The sequence below is a fragment of the Miniopterus schreibersii genome (genome assembly GCF_964146895.1).
Source record: "Miniopterus schreibersii genome assembly, chromosome: 3".
Taxonomy (NCBI): domain Eukaryota; kingdom Metazoa; phylum Chordata; class Mammalia; order Chiroptera; family Miniopteridae; genus Miniopterus; species Miniopterus schreibersii.
In genome coordinates this window covers 68,533,042-68,556,148 of record NC_138103.1, presented here as the reverse complement: position 1 = coordinate 68,556,148, position 23,107 = coordinate 68,533,042, and the positions used below count along the sequence as shown (strand labels likewise).

Genomic DNA, 23,107 nt, shown 5'->3' with positions numbered 1-23,107 from the left:
GGTGGCTCCGGCTTTCTACTAACTTAACTTGCCTGGTTATTCTTTTACCTTTTTGCCTTTCCTCCTGTTTTTCTGTTGAGGGGACAAACCAATTCCAAAACAGCACGTTCTATCCCTGGAACAGGGGGACCACGCTGCCTGGTCAGCAGCAGCCACCAGATGTCAGCTCCCGGGAAGTCTGAGCTCCTCAGCTGCGGCAAGAGACCGCTTGGTGGTTCTGGCAGGAACGGAGGGGGAAAACCTCTTCTCAGGCTTGGGCAAAACCTCTCACTTAGAGACGGTATATAAATCCTACATTAGCTTCATCCCGCTCCAGACGTAAAGAAACAGTGCCTTTTCCTCTCAACACAATGGCACTTCATGGCGTCCCCTTCTACAGTCACCAGTGAGACCACAGACTTTTGACAAAAGGCCTGAAGGTAAAACGTACAACTACAGGAAACGCAGGCAGAATTCACCTGGCACCCATCTCCGAAGGACCTCCTTTGTGGTGGGGACTGTGGATAAATAAGTACCATGTGTCCTCAAAGTCTTCTGCCTCACTCCCCAGATTTTAACACAGAACTTGAAATAACTGACATTCGTTCCATTTGATTTCTAAAAAATTATTACCATCTTATGCAAGAATTTTAGGCAGATTTTAGGTCACATTTTCCTCTGGAAAAACCATAGAAGAAATAAGATGCGACCCAGTGAAGATGTTTGTTTACACACTTGGGAAAGGCAGCTCCTGGGGATGGGTGATGTGTAGTGATACATTATCGACAACTCCTTCCGCTCACCCCCAAGGCTGTGTGTGTGTGTGTGTGTGTGTGTGTTGAATAGTTTGTTTCTAATACCTGCCTCCTTTTCTTATCTATATTTTGATGCAGCCTGACTTGAACCTTGTTCTATTTATCAAAACCGATTTCATGAAAGTCACTAATTTTGCTCTTGCTTAATGTGAGGTGTCTTTTTCTTAAGTCCTTTACTGCGGTGCACGATTCCAGGCACTGAGGATGTAGCGGAGACAGAAGCAGACAAGGTCCCAGTGCCCCATCCTCCCAGAGCCCACTTGAGAGTGGTCAGATGGACAGAAGTTGGTACAGAAATAAAAACAGAAGGACTTCAGATAGTGGTCTGTGTTAGGACAATACAACAGTGTGATATGGTAGAGAATGGGGGGGGGGGGGAGATTAGATAGGGTGGGAGCCAGGATCCCTGGAGAGCCTTCTAGAGGAAGGAGCAGAAACAAAGGCCCTAAAGTAGGAACGAGCTGAATGTATTTGAGGGACAGAAATGCCAGTGTGGCCCTCGCATCGTGAGAGGAGGCAGGTCAGAGAGGCGGGCAAGGCTAGGTCGTGGAAAGCTCTGGTGGCCAAGGTAGCGAAATGAGAAGTCGGTGGGAGTCTAGGTGGGGAAGTAGCCTCATCTGATGTGCAGTTTAAAAATGTGCTCCTGGTGCCCTCCGACTCCGCTGGGTCTCTTTCGAGCTCTCTCTTTCTTTGTCTATTGAGCTTTCTTCTCTGCTTACGTGGGTGTCCCCAGGGCCACTCCTTCCCCCCGCCCAGGCGAGCACTCTGCCCCGGTTCAGCCACAGCCCCTCCTTGGGGGCTCTCCCCTGACCTCTGCCCATGCCTCGCCTTCTGTTTCCAGCTGCCTGTTTGCTGTTTCGACTCAATTATCCAGCCTCAGCTTTAAATCTAGACTGTTAAATTTAAAAAAAAAATTCAAGTTCTTTTCTAAAGCAACGCCTTTTCCAACTCCCTGAAGCCGGTTCCCTACCACCACTCTGCAGGCACGTGCTTTCCCGACTGCTCCGATTCTTGAGCCTCTGCGGTTGACCAGCCGGCAGCATGTGCTGCGGGTCACGGCTGCCTCTTTCCCCTGCTCTGCCGGCACCCTGTTTATCTTCGGGTTTCTGCCTTGTGCTCCTCAGAGGTGCCCTACTCTCGAGTGTTGGGAACACCGCCCAGTTCTGGTGGCCCTGCCTTCATCTCTTGCCTTGTAGCCATGTCCTCTCTCTGCCTTGATGGGCTTTCTTCTCTTATTGGCAGGACTTGGCCCAAGCCCCTCTAGTTCCATAACCAGGACTATTGCTAGGGTAGGAATGGGGTACCGGGTGGCATCTAGGCTATGACACGGGAAAGCCGTACATTTGGTCTATTCTTGACAATTTTCTGAGGCTTGACTTCACTTTATGGGTTGGGTTACCATTTTGGAAGCTGCTTCCTCCCTCCTGGGCACTTTAGCAGCAATCGGGATGTATTGCCCCCCCCCCCCCCCCACCTCCGGGCCTTGGGAATAGCCTGCAGGGCTAGGCTTTCCAAAGGCAAGGCTGATTCCCAGAGGTAACAGCTTCCTACTTTAGAAAAATGGATTATAATTTGAAAATGAAAATGCCATTTAATGATACCAGCATTCACGTTTTAGTAGGACAAATAATCTGAAGCAAAGTAAACACTTGGGTCCAATGAAATAGTTTAAACACCATACATTTCTAACAAGTCTGTTATGTGCTAAACACTGTACAGTACAGTCTACTCTTTAATGAGTTCTCATTTAATTTTTTACAAAAACCCTGTGAGGTAGGAATTATCCTCCATTTATAGATAATAAAATTGAGGTTCAAAGAACTGGGGTGGCATTCCTTCATCAGCATCTATCTGTTTGACCAGGAACTGTGATTGGCACAGAACCCAGTGAGGTTTGGCCATCCAGCTGAATTATGAGGGAACCTGGGTTTGGACCCCAGATCTGATTTTCAGTCGGGGGTTCTCAATTGTATGGCAACTGTCCCATGGACAGACTGTTACCCTTTGTTGTATCAACATACCTAGTGTCATGTTGAGTGTGCTGTAGACTTTCAGTAAATGTTTACTGACTGAGTCTCTGAAAATCACTGATGGGGAGGCAAGCTTGCTCTCTGGCCCTTCATAGGAGCATATTCCAGATAATGGCTGTGTCTACTGGTGGTGGGGGGCCCTGCTGACAAAATGATTGGTGATAACTAATGGTGGTGCTTGGGCACCCCTGTGACATTGTAGAAACTCCTAGCACTAGTACCATGAGCTCTAGCCATACTCTCCTCTCAGTTCTTCATAAATGTCTTACTCCTTCCCTCTCAAAGTCCTCTAGACACTGTACACCGCACTTTACATATCTGAGGGGTTTTGTTTAATGTCTCTTCTGTTAAGCTTGTGGACACCAGGACAGCAGAGATTAAAATTTTTTTCTGTCTGTTGACTTTCCAATACCAGTTCAATGCCAAGCTCAGTGAGTACTTGTTGAATGAATACTTGATTCTACTTAGTTCCATTCCATAAGCGGTGCTCCAGGTTCAGCCTGGAGAACCCTTTAGTTTTGTTGTTTGCTCATTTCTCTCCTGGTGTGTACATTTTCCCAGCAGGTATGTGGCCATCCCTATTTTGGGATGGGGACAGTTGTGTTGGTTTTTTGTGCACGAAAGGTGCACAGAGTCAGAGGGAAAGTCAAGCAGGAGGAGGCTATCACCATGAAGGTGAGGAAATGGGGAGGTTTGGGGGAAACATGTTCCAGAGTTTGGATCTTAACTAAATTTTGAAGGCATTATATGGAATATATGAAAATTATGCAATAAAAAAATCAAGAAAGTTTTTGTGGGGTAGACAATTCCTAGTTGAGAATTAGAATTTAACAATGAGAAAGTTCTGATTAATAGTAGGGAGTGAAAAGCTTACCTTCTTTGAAAAAAAAAAAAAATCTTTATTGATTTCAGAGAGAGGAAGGGAGAGAAAAAGAGAGAAACATCAATGATGAGAGAGTCATTGATGGGCTGCCTCCCGCACGCCCCCACTCGGGATTGAGCCGCAACCCAGGCATGTGCCCTGACCAGGAATTGAACCCCGATCGCCTGGATCATGGTCGATGCTCAACCGCTGAGCCAGGCCGGCCGGGCAAGCTTACCTTCTCTAACAGAAGATACTTGAAGAGTCCCCTGACTCAGGAAAGGTGATCTATGCACTGTATCATGGGAACTTTTTCCCCTCCTCTTCTTTGGCATTATTTACTAGTATCTCCCAATACTCATAGTAGCTATGCTCCAGGTCTTTGGGGGAAAAATCATTGTACCTTACCTGTTTAGAGCGCCTCGTAGTGCTCTGCAAAATGTTCTTAGATGTTAGCTATTTCATTAGAATCACACATTACTCTTTTGCAGAGGAGGCGAACTTAGGCCACAAGTGCGTTCATTCAGATGACAACTTTCATATGCCAAGTCCTAAGTGAGATGCACAGGGAGGGACAGAGGGAGGTTTTGTGGGACCTGAAACTTACACAGTTTGAAGGATTCCCTTTCAGGAAAGGAATGTAAAACTATAGATACAAAATTAGATCAAAAGTGAGTATAATGAGAAATTACAAAATTTTTAAAAACTGACAAATTCCATAAACATAAAAAGTATTCCCAATTCAGCTTCTTTTAGCCAGATGCTGAGAGTGCCCTCAGACACTCCAGTGCTATCAACAGGAAGGGAAGTGGATCCACTAGAGAGAGAGACAGATTTAGGGGGAAAACTGGAAGCAATTTAGAAACAGTTGCTGGTGTAGACCATGTCACTAAGTTTATCCTTTATGAAATTCCCAAGGACTTCTGTACCAACTTGGAGTTTGAAATGATGAGGGTGTGGAGCAGCATGTAAATGAGGGCTGGCTTCTGTGGCTGATCTGGGATGTGGGAAGTGGAGAGCATGGCAGAGGATTTGAAAATGTAGGTCACTGAAACTGAATAATGCATTTAAACATTGACTTAATTGTTTATTGTTTAGAATATGGCCTTACTGGCCCTGGCCGGGTAACTTAGTTGGTTAGAATGTTGTTCTGATATGCTAAGGTTGTGAATTAGATCCCCAGTTAGAGCACATACTAGAAGCAACCAATGGAAACATAAATACATGGAACAACAAACCTCTCTCTCTCTCTCTCTCTCTCTCTCTCTCTGTCTCTCTTTCTCTCTCTCTCTCCCTCCCCCTCTCTCTCTCTCCCTCTCCCTCTATCCCTCTCCCTCTCCTTTCCTTCCTCTCTCTCTCTCCCAAATCAATAAAAATTTAGAATATGGCCTTACTTATTGAAAGTGGCGTTCTAGGAAGAGGAAACATAGTTCGTGTATTCCTTTGAGAACAGATAACAAATCCACAGAAAAAATAAAATGATTGCCGAAGTATTTATTTTCAGCAGATTATTTAATAAAGTTGCATCATTAAAGCATTAATCTATTTAAATGCCCTTGGCCACCCATAAGTTAGATTAAGAATATTTCTAGGTCATACAGGAATCATATATTTTGCTATTTAAACTCATAAAATGGTTGTGTAAATGGGGTACTGCATATTTTGGTAAGAAACTGAAAACATTTTGTGTGAATCAGAATATAAAAATATCCCAAGGATTAGTGATACAAACATGAGTTGAATGACTTTTTTTGGTCTAAGATTAGCTTTCATAATAATGCTGTTGTCTGCTTTTATTTTGAATTGTGACTTTTTTGGTTCTTTACACTTCTTCTTCATTAACTAATAAAAGTGTTTTGGAAAAGTTACAGATGAATGCAATCATACTTTAGCAGGAGAGTGCCCTCTTTAATAAAACTCAGTGGTGAACGCTTTGGGTAATCATACTAAATGTTTACATTCAGATTTTTATTTATTGGGTTCGTTTGAATTGGGAGCACCCTATACACCCTTGCGTGTTCTTGAATTTTAAGAAGGTATTTATACATGGGTGGCAAAGGATTAAACATGAGAATAGATGATATTGTGTCAGAACCACAAACTGAATTCAGTAGTAAGCTTCCCCCCAGGCAAAACGGGGAAGAAAATAGGCCAAATTGTGGTGAGTATAAGTTGATAAATGACAAGTTGTCAGAGGAATTTCTGTGGGTAGCTGCCATTGTGCTTTCAGTTGAAATGGGGGTGACTGGGAAGGATAATTAGTCTTTGATTCAAGAATGGGTACACAGAATAAATCTTGAAGCATTTTTGATGGCAGAGAATTGAGAGCACCTCTAACTTCTACCAGTGAGTAGATAAACGATGGTATATTCATATATTCAACTCCCTCCTCCCTCCCCTAACCCCTGGCAAACACTAGTCTCCCTCTGTCTGTATAATTTTGTCATTTCAAAAATGTGATGTAAATGGAGTCATACAGCACATGCTCTTTTGAGGTCGGCTTTTTTCACTCAGCATAATGACCTGAAGACCCACCCAAGGTGAGTGCATCAGTAGCTCGTCCATTCTTGTTGGTGAGTAGTATCCCGTGGAGTGGATGTGCCCCAGTTTGACCACTCGCCTATTGAGGACATTTTGGTTGCTTCCAGACGCTGGCTACTATAAATAAAGCTGCTATGAACAATTGTGTATAGGTGTTTATGTGGACATAATTTTCATTTTTATGGGATAAATGTCCAGGAATGCAATTGTTGGGTTGTATGGAGAGTGTATGTTTAATTTTTAAAAGAACTGCCAAACTAATTTCCAGAGTGGCTGCACCATATTGTGTTCGTACCAACAATGTAAATTCTTTGCATTCTTGTCAACATTTTGTATTGTTAGTGTTTTAAAGAAATTTTTATTTATTGGTTTGCCAGAATTTTTGCCCTGAATTAGATAGGAGGTACTTTGATTTCCTTTTTTCTATGAGTTTTTGTGTCTGCCTGACATGCTCAATAAGTGTACTTGTTAGACTTTGATACCCCAAAGTGAAGACTGCTCGTCAGTGTCCTGGGAAGACCACATTTCACCCCACCACAAAGCTTGGGTTGGGATTTGTGACTGGCCAGCAGGTTCAGTGACCACCACAGTGTCACCAGGTCTGGCGGAAGGACTCCCAGATTAGCCCAGTAGTGTCAGTGTAGTCTGGTTCACTGGGACCTCATCCTGGTGTATCGTGGTTTCTTGAGGTTTCTGCCCTACCACCTGTGAATATTCGATAGAGGTATGGCGGAGGGGATAGGACGTTCATGGACACAACTTGGGTAGAATAAGTAAAACGCTTTCATGGGTGTGCTGAAGGATTTAATGTTTTGGGAACTGAGTACTTTGACATTTTGGAACTGAGATGCTTCTACCTGTGGCTTGTGACCTCTTTGCTTAGATGGCATTTAACCCTATGAATTGCTTTGTCTTCATAAAGCATGTAAAATAGAGGTGGAGGAGCTCTTACCTCTACCGTTGACACATGGGGACAGAAGCAACCAAGGCACACAACCATTGAGTCAGGCTTATTTAAAAAAACAAAAAACTTTAAAGATACACCACTCCCCGCTCTTTTCTGGCTCAGTTAGCAGCCTGCTTTATTGAACCAGTTCTCCCAACTTCTCTGTTGATCAACTTCACATTTCCTGCCTAACATCTCTCTCCTTACAGCTTTTGGTTAATCCAGCAGCACCTGGCACAGAGTAAGCACTCAGGAAGTATTTATTGATTGGACCAGTAGTCACAAACACTGCGATCAGCGTCACCCTTCCCAATTTTTCTATGAATGAAAAGCACCTAGTGGCCGCTGTCCTAGCTAGATTAACCTCTCTCTGAAACATCTTGAGTGTGCATGCCTCCGAAAGAAGAGTTGGCCATTTGACTTTGTGTTGATTTTGGGGGAGAGAAAGGAAGAGGGGTGCAGGGCAGCCCATGGAAGGAATCCTAGTTTTAGTGTGCCTGTTTTGTGCCCGAGGAAATCCAGTTTCTGGCCAGAGTTTCCAGGGATTGTGATTTCCTGGACCCTTCTAGATGTTTGAAGAATATGTTTTTATAGACCATATTGTCATCTCAGATGTTGACCTCTGATAACAGGAATGACATTGGCAGTGAGTAAACTGGCTTATTACTAATTACTGAGGCATGTGAGTGCACACCAGTGCTGGGAGGTGTTCCCAGGATGGCTGCTTTCTGCGGTGGTTAACATAGGTAGCAAAAAGATGATTAATCCCAGAATGCTTAGGCAGAAAGAAGGTCCAGCAGCCTTCAAAACTCTGGGTGGAACTGAGGCAGCAAGGGCTCTCTTCAGAAGAGCTCCTTGGTCAGAGCAACAGAGTAGCCTGGAGAGGAAGCTGATGAAATCTTGTGGTCCTTAGCCTAAGGTAGACTATTCAAATGAAGGCCATTAAAAATCAACCAGCCAGCAAAACAACATTGACAGTGATTTGGATTTCTCCGTGTCAAAGTTAAATGCACCATGGGGAAACATACGACATTTAAAGAAGATTCTATTAAAGTTCATACATCACAACTAGTCTGTTTTCTCCCTGGAATGTGAGCTGTGAGAGCAGAGACTCGCCTCTGCTTTTTGCTGCTCAGTCTCAGGTGCTGTGCTCAGTAAACAGCAAATGAATGATACATAAAGGAAAATGACGGTTAGTCTTATATTTAGAAATCATGTCTTGTAGGGAAGCTCTAGGTTGACTAAGAAGCTTGGAGAAAAAATTCAGTGTGCGACTGTCACTCGAAGGAGGAGACATTTGTGTAGAGGCCCTGGAAAAGACAGGACTTGGTTACTTACCGGAAGTCAAGGTGCTGCCTGTGGGGACAAAAGCTTCCCAGACAGTGCCCTTGAGAGGTGTCCTCTCCTTCCTCCTCTCGCCCCGCTCCTGCTTTAAGTTCAGCAAATGTGATTATCTGCGGATGTATGCACAATGTGTGACTTTAACCCTTAACTCGAAGGACGGCTAATAGGGGTGCTTCAGGTTGGCAGCCCTGACCCTGCAGTGCCTGGTCCCCGCAGAGCTGGGCCTTCTGTTCTTCCTGAGTCTGACGCCTACATGGACCCCGGGGCCTCTGCCCTGGAAGGCGTGGCTGCCCACCCGTCCCCCGTGGGGCGGCATCACGTGCCCTACCTCCGTGGGCCCTGGCCGGAGCTGGGCCTTGTAGTTAATGTCCCTCTAGGTCCGGGCCCTGCTTGGCTGATCTCATCTTGCAGTCGCCTGCGATAAGAGCAGAGGGGCAAATTCCACAGGTTGAATGTCTAGAGGGTGACTTGTCTTTGAGGGAAGAGTGATAGTGTGTATATGGAAAGCAGGTAAGGGAGCAGCGGTTGATCATAAGAGGGTGACCGTGCTTAGTCCACCCCGAGCTGGTGGAGATACTAGTTCTGTGTCTCATCGACAGACCTTCCCGTCTCAGTCCAGGAATAAGGAGTGCTTGACAGCATGGGCTGGCTTGGGGGTTCCAAAGAGCAGACTTACAGATTACCTTTTAGTACTAAATCTGAGCAGAAATTGGGGAATGCCCCGATATGCAGATATAAATTACTGTCGCATGTGTCTTGAATAGAGCCATATGCTCAATTTAACTTAACCATCCCTCGTCCCTGAGCAGTATGCAGAGACAAGCTCATAGATTTCTATTAATTTTCTTCATTTGTAAAGTTTTAAAAAAAACTTCTGTAAACTTTTTATTGTCTCCTGGTAGTGACGTTCCATTAACCAAAGAAATTCATTAATTCTCTTCTAATTAAACAAAATACAAACAAAACAACACTGCATTTAAGGCATACGTGTTTGTCCTTTCTGGTATGAACAGGAATGTGTGTTTCTGGAAGATAGAAGTTGATGAGTAATCCTGTACTGGCTGGGAGTAAACTGAAACCCTAGAATAATAGGCTTGGGAGAAAAGTTGAGAGACTGCCAAATCTACCTCTGCACTCAGTAATTATGAAGAACCTATTGCATTTGTGGGAATAGCTGCCCTAATCCTTGCAAATAAAATTCTGCCTGATTGGTTGTGAATAGCTAGGAGTTTCTATTGCAACTTCCATTGTCTGGGTGCTTTAATTGATGGTTAATATACATGTATATATATTTGTCTCAAGGTAGTTTTATTTACTTGCAGCAAATAAAGGAGACAGGGATTAATATTCAAAGCTCTGCTTCCCCAAGGGAGGGTTAACCATTGTTTTTATACACTATTTGGTCAATTACATTAAAAAATATATATGTTTTTATTGATTTCAGAGAGAGGAAGGGAGAGGGAGTGACACAGGAACATCAGTGATGAGAGAGTCATTGACTGGCTGCCTCCTGCACGCCCCCTGCTGGGGATCGAGCCAGCAACCAGGGCCTGTGCCCTGACCAGAGCTGAACTGTGATCTTCTGGTTCATGGGTCAATGCCCAACCACTGAGCCACGCTGGCTGGGCAATTACATTTTGATTTCTTCTTTGCAGTTGACTACTTTCATCTGGTTGAGTTCCTGTCAGCTCATCTTATTTACAGCTGTATCTATAAAATATTATGCTACATTTTAACATTTAGCAAGAAATATCATTCAGGACGGCCCAGACCGTGAGATCCTTGTCCTATTTGACATTAGTACAGTCTCTCAAACTTTCTGATCTCAGTTTCACCGCTTGGAAAGGAGAAGTTCATACTAGATAACTTCTAGGGTTTTCCAGCTCTGATGTTCTCATTCTATTGCCATTTTCCTCCTTGGCCATTCTCTCCCTTGCCTTTCCTTTTTGTTCAACTTGCTGATTTTATGAGGGATATCACACTCCCTCACCTTTTCCTTGTGTCATTGTTTTATCTATCCCTCCTGCTGCTGCTTTTTAAATATATTGTTTTTATTTTTTTCTTTCAAAGATAAATAATGCTGCCTCATGCTTTGTTTATGATCATCTGTGACAATAGGTGTGAGCATTGTCTTTATAGGTCTGTATCGAGACCCTGCTGGTTCTGAAGTTCAAACAAACATCTAGCCCATCCACCTTATGTAGGGAGTGCTTACTTGTCTCCTGGCAGGGAATGAGTCTTATCCAGGCCATGGAGAGGGCACTCTGATTCTATGTCCTGTGCTTTCCCTCGACTCCGGGGCCTATTGGTTTCTTCCTTCACCTATCAAAATATTCTAATATTTATTTCTGAGCATCATGGACCTCTACTATGTATTTATTTTCCAGCTTTATTGTGATATAATCATCTCAATAAATTAAGATCTCAAATAATATATTATCATATAATGTGTTATATAATTATGTAAATATATTTTAAAATCACAAATTGTTTAATTGACTTATAGCACTGTAAGTTTACATTGTACAGTGTGCTGATTTGCTACATTGATCTACTGCAAAATGATTGCCATGTAGTGTTAGCTACCATCTCCATCATCTGAGACAATTACCATTTTTTCTTTTGTGATGAGAACATTTAAATCTACTCTTTTAGCAACTTTTGTATATAATATTGTTCACTATAATCACCATGCTGTACACTAGATTCCCCAGACTTATTCATCTTACAACGGAAACTTGGTACTCTGATCCAAATCTCCCCATTTCCCCTACCCCCCAACCCATAGTAACCACCATTCTACTTTCTGTTTCTATGAGTTTGGCTTTTTTAGATTTCATATGTAAGTGAGATTTGTATAGTACTTGTCTTCCTCTGTCTAATTTATTTCCCTTACATAATACCCTCAAAGCCCATCCCTGTTTTTGCAGTTGGTGGAATTTTCTTCTTTCTCGTGGCTGAATAGCATCCCGCTGTGTGAGTACACCAAATTTTCTTTACCCACTCACTCACTGACTCACACTTAGGTTGTTTCCATATCTTGGCTATTGTGAATCATGCTGCATTCACCGTGTTTATTATATATTACTATTTAATCTTCCACATCATTAGTGAAATCTGAGTTTTCTATGAAAATCACTAATTTTTATTACGTTAAGTCGATAACCATTGAAGTATGAACTTCCAGTCAACTTTTTCCTTGTCTTAACCTGTGCTATACTGAACAGACTGGTGTTTTCCTCCCCTTAGAAACTAACGTTCCAAAAACTATTAGAAAAATATTACAAAGGCTTGGTTATTTTATTGATGAGAAATTCTGTTTTCACGTGGTAGCCTGTTCATGGCCCAGGTCAGATAGAACGCCAGAAAACATTGCTTCCATTCTTATTTTCTTTACAACTTTTTATTTTGAAATATTTTTAGACAGAAGAATTGATGCTTGTATACACTTCAGCCCTTTGTAGTCAGATCCTCTCCCCATCCCCCATTCCTGGCAACCACTATTCTGTTTTCCTTTCCTACAGTTTTGCTTTTTTCAGAATGTCATATAAATAGAGTCACACAATATGTAGCTTTTGGGTCTGGTTTCTTACAATTAGCAAAAGCACTTAAAATTCATATTTTGTATAAATCAGTAGTTTCTTTTTTATCTCCAAGTAGTTTTTATTATTAGTGAATGCTCAATTTTGTGAAATACTTCTGGATCTATTGAGATGACATGATTTTACTTCTTTAGTCTGTTAGTATGATGAATTACGTTGAATTTGAATATTGAACCAACATTGCGTTTGTGATATGAACCCCACTTAGTTGTGATATTACCCTTTTTATGTGTTGCTGGACTTAGTTGGCTAATATTTTGAGTTTTGTTTCCATGCTCATGAGGAACACTGGTCTGTAGTTTTCTTCTCTTGCAATGTCTTTGCCAGGTTTTCGTTCCAGTGCAATTCCATTTTCATTTGAAGAACTCCATCCCACCTACGTAGCCTAGGAAGTCTTCATATAAAATGTGAGGGGAAAATGATAAATAATGCTATGATACTCCCTGACGGGAGTGAAAGCGTAGACCTTGTGATCTCTGGTCCCCTTCCTGTGCTTCGTGGTGAGAGGAACCCTTTCTCCTGCAGCTTGGCCCCTGCGGGTACCCCGGGGCCGGGTGTGTGCGCTGCTGAGGCTTGCGAGGCATCTCCCCGGGGCAGCGCCCGAAAGTCCCCACAGGCCAGGGCTCGTCTTGCAGAGGAGTCTGCACGCATGCTGACCAGTGGGGAGGAACGGGGAACAGGTATTTGGAACGGGCACAAAGTTCAGTGAACTTTTCCCTTGAAGTTGTAGCATGCTTCTATTATGCATAGAACAGTAGAAAAGTCCTCATTAAACTGGCAGGACTGAGGCATATTCCCACCACGTGCATTCCAGGCCCTCAGCCTAGCTCATGAACTGCCCTTCTTTCAATCTCTTTTGGAGGAAAGATGGAAGGAAATAAGTAAGTTGTATGGTAATATACGCTCTGTTCTGGGGGTGAAGAGCATTACTTTTGTTTATTGATCTATGGAATGTAATTATTTAAATATAAATACAATGAGCATCTGTTGAGTGGGGTTTCTTTATTTACCATTTATTGTAGTTTCCCAAATACAGTTACATCTCCTTACCCTTTTACTTGCAGGTGGAGGAAATACAACAGCCCTGAGAAAACAAAATAAAATTACTGTATGGAAACCAAATTTTTATGAAAATACAGTATTTGATGAGCAGTTATTATTATGAAAAAAAAAATAAAAATTTTAGCCTCCCCATAAAGGGAGGAAAAGTCACTGTGGAAAATCTACTTCCCAGGGTGAAACCCATTGCCCAGGCAAACTCTAGGGGATCAGCTCCAAATATGTTCTCAAGTGCATCCAGCCATTCTCAGTCTTTCTTGCTTTCCTCATAATTCCTTTGTAAACTCTTTGTTGTTTTCATTCATTGTCCCCCCCCCTTCTCCCCCCCCCCCCCCAACTAAGCTGTTGACCTGGTGTTGAGTTGAGGAGCCAGGACTAAGTGTCAAATCCTAGATGCTGCCGTTTTCTGCCCACCACAGCTTTACCTTTGCCTCTTGGGATGGGTGAGGGTGGACTCAGATTGAGGGAGAAGGTAAGGGCACAGGAAGAGGAAACTGGGCTATTAGACGCTCTCCAGGCATGTTGACTTCAAGTCATAGCAAATAGAAGTTTTTGGCAGAGCTATTTGAGATGTGACCTTAACATGTTTGTGAGCATCACTACCCAGAAGTTTGGAGAGAGGGAAACATGGTAGTATTTTTGGAGGAGAGGGGAGGGTTTGATCCATCTGAATGTGTGTTATGTTTTTAAGACGGACTTTTATAACTTAGGAGTGACCATAGAAATTTTCACGGCAAATATTTTTTATTCTCATCTCTAAGGAGTACAGAATAATAATATATATATGTAGCTTTTGGGTTGACATATCCCTTCCTCTCCTATTTTGGCATGATTTGTTTTGCATTTGTGTGTGTGTGTGTGCACATGCATGTGTTTGTCTGTCTGTAAAAGAAAATTATTAGTTCCTCATCAGGGAAGGTGAGGGAAAGGAAAGGCTGAGCATATCCTGGATTTTGGACCTAAGTGAAAGGGGTGAGCTGGGAGACAGAGGCTGAGCCAGTCCTCCTGTGTTAGCACTTTAACTTCAAGGGAGTAATTTAACCTCCATGTGTCTGTTTCCTCATATGTAGACTGACGGGAGTAATAGTACTAGGCCATGTAAAGTGCCCACACCAGTGGCTGGCACATAGTTAGGTATCATCTCTGGGATCAGATGGTGATCAGGGTAAAAAAATAATGCATGAGGACAAGACTCAAAGAAGAAGGAAGTGGGTCTCTAGATTTGGGAGTTGAGATATGTAAGGTGGGGCATGCAGGACTTAAAGTCTCTGGGCTGGAATCCTGCTGGGATTTTTGCTTGAAAGGTTGGAGATGTGAAGAAACTAGAACTGCATGTGCCCATCTTCAGGAGGCACTAAAGAATACATTGGACATTTAAATGTGTCTGGTGGTAATTCTTCTTTCATCAGGATAGGGTGCCCAGGAAAGTCCAAAGTCAAAGGAGACAGTGTGTACAAATGAAGTTTATTTTGAAGACAGATTTTGTGCTTTTTTTTAATCATCAAAATAATGATACCTATATCAATGCAGTTTCTGGGCCATATGTCTATATGTCTTTGTGTATATTATTTATTTAGATAAACTTACATGCGGTGATGTGCACAAATTTTAAGAGTGCACATGGTAAAGTTTTACAAAATATACCCAGGTTACTATTGGCCAGATCAAGACGAAGAACATTTCCAGCTCACCCTCGAGCCCCCTCCTAATTCTTGCCCTCCCCCAAAGGTAGACACTGTACTTCTATTGTCACAGATTAGTTTCATGCAGTAAGAGATTTGAACTGAATGTTTATCTTTGTAACATGTTAGTATTGAGAAAATACAATTAGCAAGACAGAAAAAATATTTAGCTAGGACAGAAAAATAAGAAGTGAGATCTCTGATTATATTATCTTTACCAACAACTCTATTATCACTACTTATACAAAGTGAATGCTAATTTGTGAGGTTAACTCATTTCTTATTACTTATGTGAAAACATTTCTCCCATTGCGTGAGTCAGAGCTCTTACTTTCTAGCTACACCACTCTGATTTGGGCAAAACATAAAATAATTAGGAGGCCTTCGCTTGTTTCATCTAGCTTTGTTGGGGAAACACCACTTCTCTTTTAACGGGCCAATCTCAGGTCCTTAGATACCTTTCCACTCTAAAAACACACCGCTGCAGTGTGTACCAGTGACCTGTGTACACACTTAGAATAAAGTATATTCTTTATTTGAAGAGCATTTATTGAGACAGAGGATCCAGAAGGAAGTAAAAAAAAAAAAACCTCCAGGAAAAAATTCATCTGAGCAAATGCTCAGTTAGTTCGTATTAATAAATGAATGGGACTGCACACTGCCATGGTTATAGTGTGTACCATACTCAACTTTGTAAATGCAGGCCTGTTGCTACACTAACATGACAACTTATTGAGTACGTTTGACTTGCCCTCACGTAGACCCCAGCCTGAGGCAGTTTATCCCTTCTCCCCTGCTTTCTTTTCCTCTTTTTTAAAAATATGTTTTTTATTGATTTCAGAGAGAGGAAAGGAGAGGGAGAGAGAGATAGAAACATCACTGATGAGAGAGTCATTGCTGGCTGCCTCCTGCACGCCCCCGACTGGGAATCGAGCCCGCAACCCGGGCATGTGCCCTGACTGGGAATCGAACCCCGATCTCCTGGATCCTAGGTCGATGCTCAACCGCTGAGCCACGCCGGCTGGGCTCCCCTACTTTCTTGATCACATTAATGGTTTTCTGGAAATCTGCCTATTAAATGCCTCCTGTTGTTTGCTTGTCCACCTTCTTTATTTCTCTGGTCTTTAATCTTGTCCTTTCCCACTGTGGTCAGTTTCCCTGCTCCCTTCCCTATGGCTGCAAGTCTTTAGTCTGTTCTGGGAAATCTCTTTATAGAATATCACCATGATGTTTTGGAGAACTGGGATGATGACAGTAACTTAGCTTGCTTGCAATATAAACACACCAATAATAACACACAAAGTGGTTTTGTTTTTACTTATTACTGAATGTTCATTTATTCATTGCAACTTTCATTTATCCAGGAAAAGTCTGAGTGCCAACTACATGTCAGGTATCACCCAGGTGTTGGGAATACATAAAGAAGACAGCTCAGTTTTCTTGGCATAGACGGGTAGAAGAAAGGTAAACTGTAATCATAGTAAAAGAGTCTTATTTGTAAGTTTATTGCTGTATCAATTGGAGCAGCAAGGAACTGTTGCTATTGGCCGTGGAAATGATGCGGTTACACTGAAAATAGTGTTTATTGGAATGGAATTCTTCTGTATGCTAGTTAAGAAGAGTTGAGGTCTCCTCAAGCTATATTCAGCTATGCAGAAGAAATGTAGTTTTCTTCATTTCTTTGTAAGAAAGACTTGTCCTCCTGATCCCCCATCCATTAGGCAGCAGGAGACAAATCCACCCCAGTACATGTCGTCTGATGCAATGATATAAATAGTTCCTTTAGATTTTGCATGCTCACTTCTTTAGATAAAATACTAAGTCTCTAGATATTTGGCTTCCTAATATTCTGTTCCTTTCCAGGGTGGTTTCTGCATGTTTGGGGAAGGGAGCAGGGGTTGGGGTCCCCTGGCTTTGGTGGACTTTTCTGTCCTTGGTGTCCAGCGGGATCCAGCTGTGCAGTTCATGGTTTGGTCTCTTTCAGCGGTCAAGGCCCAGTGGTGCCTCTGAGCTGACCTGACTCCGTCTCCTCTCAGCTTTGCCGATACTCTTGGACCCCTTCATGTCTCAGTCACATCATCCAGCCCATGGCCTAGGATGTCGCGCCTGTAATCCCTGCTGTGGGGACATCTTTCTTCTTGCCAGGCCTGCTCTCTCTCAGCTCACTTCTGCCTGCATCTTCCCCAGGGGCGCACAGGAACTTCTGGTCTCATCCATATCACACCAGAACTCACGTTAGCTGGGGAAGGCTAAGCGCCGTCCCTCCCTCCGTCTGGCCACTTCGCATGGCTGTGTTTACTCTGCTCTAATGTATCCTAAGCTGATGGAAGAGCAGCCTCCTCAGATTACAGTGGGTCAAATGCCACTCATTCCTGGAGTGCCCCATAACTTATCCGACACCCTTTTCCATGGCCGGGGCCAAACCCAGAGAAGGGGGATCAGGGCATTTTTGCTGACCTCCTTAAGAGTTGAAGAACCTTTTGGGGAAACTTGAAAGTTCTTTGCTGGTTAAAAATAGCAGCAAAGGTGCTGATTCTCAAATTTTCTCATAATAAATTCAAACTCATAACATTAATCATTAGTTTTAAAGTAGAGATTAGAGCATTTCATTATTTAAATTCCCTCTAAGGTCTTTGCTTTTGAGAACCTGGAGAGCAGGAAACTCTTGAATCTGGAATTCTTTCCTTTCTCTTTTTTCTTTCCCCTCTGGCTGTGAAGGGGAGGGGAGGCCACAGAGGCTGGTCTCCCCAGTGTGTGGTGTGTGAGAGAAGTGGGGGCCCTGGAGTAGGAAGGTGAGGCGCGTTCCTTTGCCTCTATCCACGGGCCTCTCTGTAGTATGACTCTTTACTTCAGGGCTTCGTGGTCGCCCTTTGGTCAGACTTCCTTCTCACTTGTATTGTCTTCTTGAGTTACTGCTTATACCAACTCATCCTGTAGAAACTAGGAAAAAACTAGTTGATGAAATCTCTAAGATGTAAAGGAAAAGGAATGGATCCTGTTGACTGGGCACAGAGGGAAAAATCAAAGCTGTCTGTAGTTCCTGCCGTTTGGTCTGTGGCTCAGTGACTTTAGGTGTATTTCCCTCCAGAAGCTACTGCTTGAGTGCAGTGAGGGCCTTTGTCTAAAATGAGCCTGAACTTGGCTTATTAGGCTACTTGCTTTTGATTTAACATTGCCCTACTTAAAGGTTTAAGTAATTTATTTTTAATTGTTTGGTGTCTGTTTTTGTTTTAGCCCTGGAGTTAGTAGTTGTCAGTCCTGTGCCTTTTGCTTGGAAACTATTGAGGAATCTTACTTCCATCGGCCTGGATTCCCTTTGCCTGAGATGCCCTCGGTGTAAAGGGCTTAGCAGCAGCTCTGACAGGAGCCCTGTGCTGGTCCCACCCAACCTGGAAAATTCTCTGCAGACCTGGGCATACAATGCCTAATGATCACATGTGGGAGCCTGTCAATCATGGGCTGTTGCTGCTCTTCACTGCTTGTTGAAAAATGATGAAGCAGTAGCACAGATATAGTTGACATGTGTGGGCTTAGAGATAGGAAAGCTTGTTTCTATGCGAAACCGTCAGTAGACTAAGCAAAGAGATTCACTGTGAATATGTAACAAAAGCTTTTCAGAGGGAAGGGAGAGAGGAAAAAAAAGATAATTAATATTCTTGAACATCTACTACATACCAAACACCACGCTGGCTTTAAAAAAACCCTAATTTCCATGAGTAACTCAGTGTGCTAAGTCTGGTATTCTCCTCTCTAAGCTCAGAGATTATGCGTATGTCCAAGGCTGTGCAGCTATTTGATGGATACTCGGGGATTATCAGACTGGAAAAACTCTGTAAGTGTTTGTGGAGTGGATGAACAGAGCAGAATGACCCAGTGCTCTTGACCTGCAGCTGAAGCAAGTTTCCACATAACCACTTTGTCTCGCATTTCATCAAGTATTTTTCAAAATATATAATGCTTTGTTTATCTTTTAGGAAGACCAAGTTGCTTTGAGTAAGACATGAAAATAATGTGTGTGAATTTTCTTACTCAAATTCATTGTTGGATATTTGGATGCTGATTTAAACCCCACAGAGCTACTCTTGATGTGAGTTCAATGTCCAGAAAAGGCCTGATGAGAAAGTCAAATACAGGGCTATCTATTTTATGACAAATCCTTATTAATGCAGAATTTCAGAGACAATGAAGACAAAGATGTGTGTGTGTGTGTGTGTGTATATGAAAACAAGGCTAATCAGATTTTAAAGTAGTCATTCTTTGATGACCTGGTTTAATGAACAGATTAGGATAATCTCCTTGTTTTGATGTAGACAGTCCTTTTAAGGCCTTAAAAAATTTAATCTCTTAATTAGCCATAGCATTCTCTTTTAAGAACATTAGTGTGCTAGTCACTCTTTCTTATACAGTTTGAAAATGTATTTCAGTCCACATTTTAAGAAAATTTTACATTTTTAGAGTATCTAAGGAAGAGATTAATGTATTGTCCAGTAATTATCCCTTTACCTGCCCTAAACCAGTTTCCACTCTTCTCAGAGACAAGAAAAATGAGTGTCACTCTCTTCCTTTTGGGTAAAAAATATGCCTTAGGAACAACGATTTCCTACTTAAAAAAATAGTTTTTATATCGCTGGTCTAATTATACCCTTTTAAGCTCATGACAAGGCTTGGTTAAGGCTTATTCGTGTGCTCTTCTAAAGAAAAAAAGAAAAAAACAAAACAAAAACCAGTTTCCTGGTTAAGCTCAAGAGAAAGTTCCTTGTCCCTAAATCCGTTTAGGAGGCTAAGCCATTCTAAATCTCCTCCTACACCTCTCAGAAGCCCTTTCCTAATAGCACAGAGGTGTGGAGGGCATTTTCAGCCTAACTTGACAAAGAAATTGGCTTGGTGACTGCTTAGTCACACATTACTTGGACTAGAAATGGTTCTAGCATAAGCATTAGGGAAATTAAAAGTGCTCAACTAGAGCCAAAGCCCTGGCTCTCCGGAGTGGATTCCAGAGTTTGCATCTGAGCCGCCTCCCTGAAAGTATTAGGCTGGGAGACATAATCTCTGGTCCCACGCCCCTCTGAGCATCTTCTCTCTAGCTCTGTGTGGAATCCCTGGGTGGCTGTCTAGTGGCCCACAAAGTGCCCCTGACAGGGTCTACAGGGACATTAAATTAGGATGGGTCTGAACCTTACGTAATCCACTCGCCCCTATTAAAAATTTTCATTCTGTTTCGATTTCCTTCAGAATTTTGTACCTACTAGGTGATGATCATGTAATCCTAAGGGGGGGAAAAACCCTTTTTTTGGAAACATATATACATTTTGGAAAAATAACTATACAGAACATAATATATTCTGGACATGAATAGACTTTCAGTTCCAAAGGTTTTTCGGTTTTTTTAAAGGCAAGCTTATTAAGGTATAAAGTGCATATAGTAAATTTAGCCTTTTTAGTGTACTGTTCTGAGTTTTGGCCAGTGCATATAGTCCTGTAACCAACACTACAATCCAGATGCAGAACATTTCAGTTGTCCCCTAAATTCCCTGTGTGGCCTTTTTTTTGTAGCCAGTGCCTCCCCTAACCCTAACCCTGATTTCTAGCAACTGCTGATCTGCTCTTTTCTCTATAGTTTTACCCTTTCTAGAAAGTCACATAAGTGGAGTTGTACATTATGTAGCCATTCGAGTGGTTTTTACCATTCAGCATAATGCACTGAGACTTGTCCATTTGTGCATGTCTCAGGAATATTACTGAGTAGTATTCCATTGTGTGGAGGTCCCACAGTCCATCTGTTCATCCACTGGAGGGTATCTGAGGTGTACCCAGTTTTCAGTGGTTATGAATAGAGCTGCTATAACCATTGGTACACAGGTTTTATGTGACTACAGGGTGGGGCAAAAGTAGGTTTAGAGCTGTGAATATGCAAAACAGTTTATTTTGTACTAACATTTATTAATTATTGCATTATTTTCCATATGAACTGGAAATGTACTTTTGCCCCACCCTGTATAAGTTCATGCAAAACCTAGATAAATACCTATAGGTGGGATTGCTGGGCAATATGGTAAGATTATGTTTTTCAAAGAGTGATTGTTAAATTTATTTTCAATTTTATTATTTTTTCCAATTATAAGAGTGATATATGTTTATTATAGAAAACTTGAAAAATATAGAAAATTTACAAGAAGGTAAAAAAAAACCAAACACCTTTCATCTCATGTATCTTTCATTTTCATCTGGGTACATGCAAATTTACTTTAACAGGAATGGTTGATATTTGCCTATTGTTTCGTGACCTATCTTTCACTTCACAAATACTTTTCTGTATCATTAAATGCTATTTATCATGATTTCTTAATACCCAAGAAGTAAATTTGATGATAGGAGTATCATGGCTCATGCCAGACTAACATAGGAGATATTTTGGTACAAGGGAACTTAGAATTCCTCAGTCGTAGCTGGCTGCCCACACCTGGTCATAGTCGCACAGCCATATATTGTGTGAGTTCATTTAGGAACAGTTAGAACTGACATGGCCAATTGCCTCTGTGTGGATGTACCCTTTAGGTTTGAGGCTTATAGGTATGAATAGAATTTCCATCTACTCCACATCATTTTTTCTCTTGGGTAAACACAATAACTATTAAGAATGCTTTATTTTGTTCATTAGATTCCACGTATGAGTGAGATCATGTGATACTTGTCTTTCTCTGACTGGCTTATTTCACTTAACATAATGCTCTCCAGTTCCATCCATGCCGTAATACTTTCAACAGTAAGAAATTAAAACAAGAATTCTTTACATGGCACCTCTAAGAATATTATTGTCCTTCACTTTCATAAAAGAATTTGCACTATTTTTTTTTAAGTGAAATTAAGGTTAGAGAGTAGCACATATTGAATAATTAGATAATAACAAAATGTCTTTTATTTTATTTTATATGCTACCTGCATTACCAATTCAAGTGAGGTCTCTGTACTGAGACAGTCAGTGAGTTTGCTATTTTTGTTGATATTTGGGAGAACTGGGAATGCTCTTAGGGGGAGAAGTACATTCTTTCCTGTGCCTGGCTTGTCAATCCCTGCGCGTGTCAGGTGTGTTTTCCTGGTTCTCTGAACATAGGCTAACAGTTTGGCTGGGCAATGAGGAAGAGTAGAAAAAGATCTGGGAAGATCCTTATTTGGACATCTGGCAGCACTCTCTTGACCTAAGCATCAACCCTTTCTTCTACCAGGCCTCAACTGCGAGATACATGTTTCTTAAGAAAGCATCAACAGCAAAATGCCCCTCAGCTCAATTACTAGAACGCCTCTAGTAGCCAAAGTGACTGACCTGGGCACTGTGGCTACTCCCCCACTGGACTGAGCTTGGCTGCAAAGACCAAATCCCTCAAAGTTTATATGCTAAAACAAAATATCTTTTTATTTTATACACTACCTGCATTACCAGTTCAAGTGAGGTCTCTGTACCGAGGTAGTCAGTGAGTGTGCTGTGTTTGTTGGTATTTGGGAGAACTGGGAATGCTCTCAGGGGGAAGTGTGTGTGCGCTTGTGCTCACGCCACCTCTCTATGGAGTAAGAATCCCACTGCGCCCAGAACAGAGGAGCCCGGCCTTCAGGCTTGAGCATGAGGAGCTCTTCAGAGCATCTGGGCCCTGCCCTCCTTGCCTGCTGGGCGCGGCTGGCCCACCTGTAAACAGAACTCACATTGTGTAGATGCTGGCTTGTTGTCCTGCTTATAGACACATCTGAGACCCAGCTGTAGCAGCAACAGAGAATAAGTTCTTTTAAAAGAGTTGCTTTGGAGCTTAATTTGGTTTCATTTCTGTGAGGGAAGCATTTAAAAAGAATCTAGACTATACTTTGGAGTTAACTGGGAAGTCAGGAGTTTCAGTGGCAAACTGGTTGGTTCACAAGGAGGCAGATCAGTCCGGTGCAGCGGTGTGACCCCCCGCATGTGATCCATTTACGAGGCGCGGTGTGAGTTGCTGGGAGCACGGCCGCCAGGGCTCTGCTGAGCCGCATTTCAAGGCGGCTTTGTTTTCAGGCAACTTATCTAGTTCCTAAGGAAATGAGAGAATGACATGTTTTATTTAATTTGTAGTTTGGTACCTTTTAAGCAAACTAGGCATTTTTAAGTACTTCGTGTTCTCACTAGCCTTTTAAAGCTCTCCCGTGTCCCTGCTGCCCAGTGGGAGTTTCCCCTCAGTTTTGAGTGATGTTAATCTAAACACATTAAATGTCAGCCTTGCTCTTTCC

At 42.2% G+C, this 23,107-nt stretch overlaps 1 protein-coding gene across 1 annotated transcript in view; it reads left to right on the top strand.

The window, feature by feature from the left end:
• The window catches only part of ARHGEF28 (Rho guanine nucleotide exchange factor 28), a 245,968-nt gene that overhangs the window by 43,093 nt on the left and 179,768 nt on the right, over window positions 1-23,107 (top strand). The window lies entirely within an intron of this gene.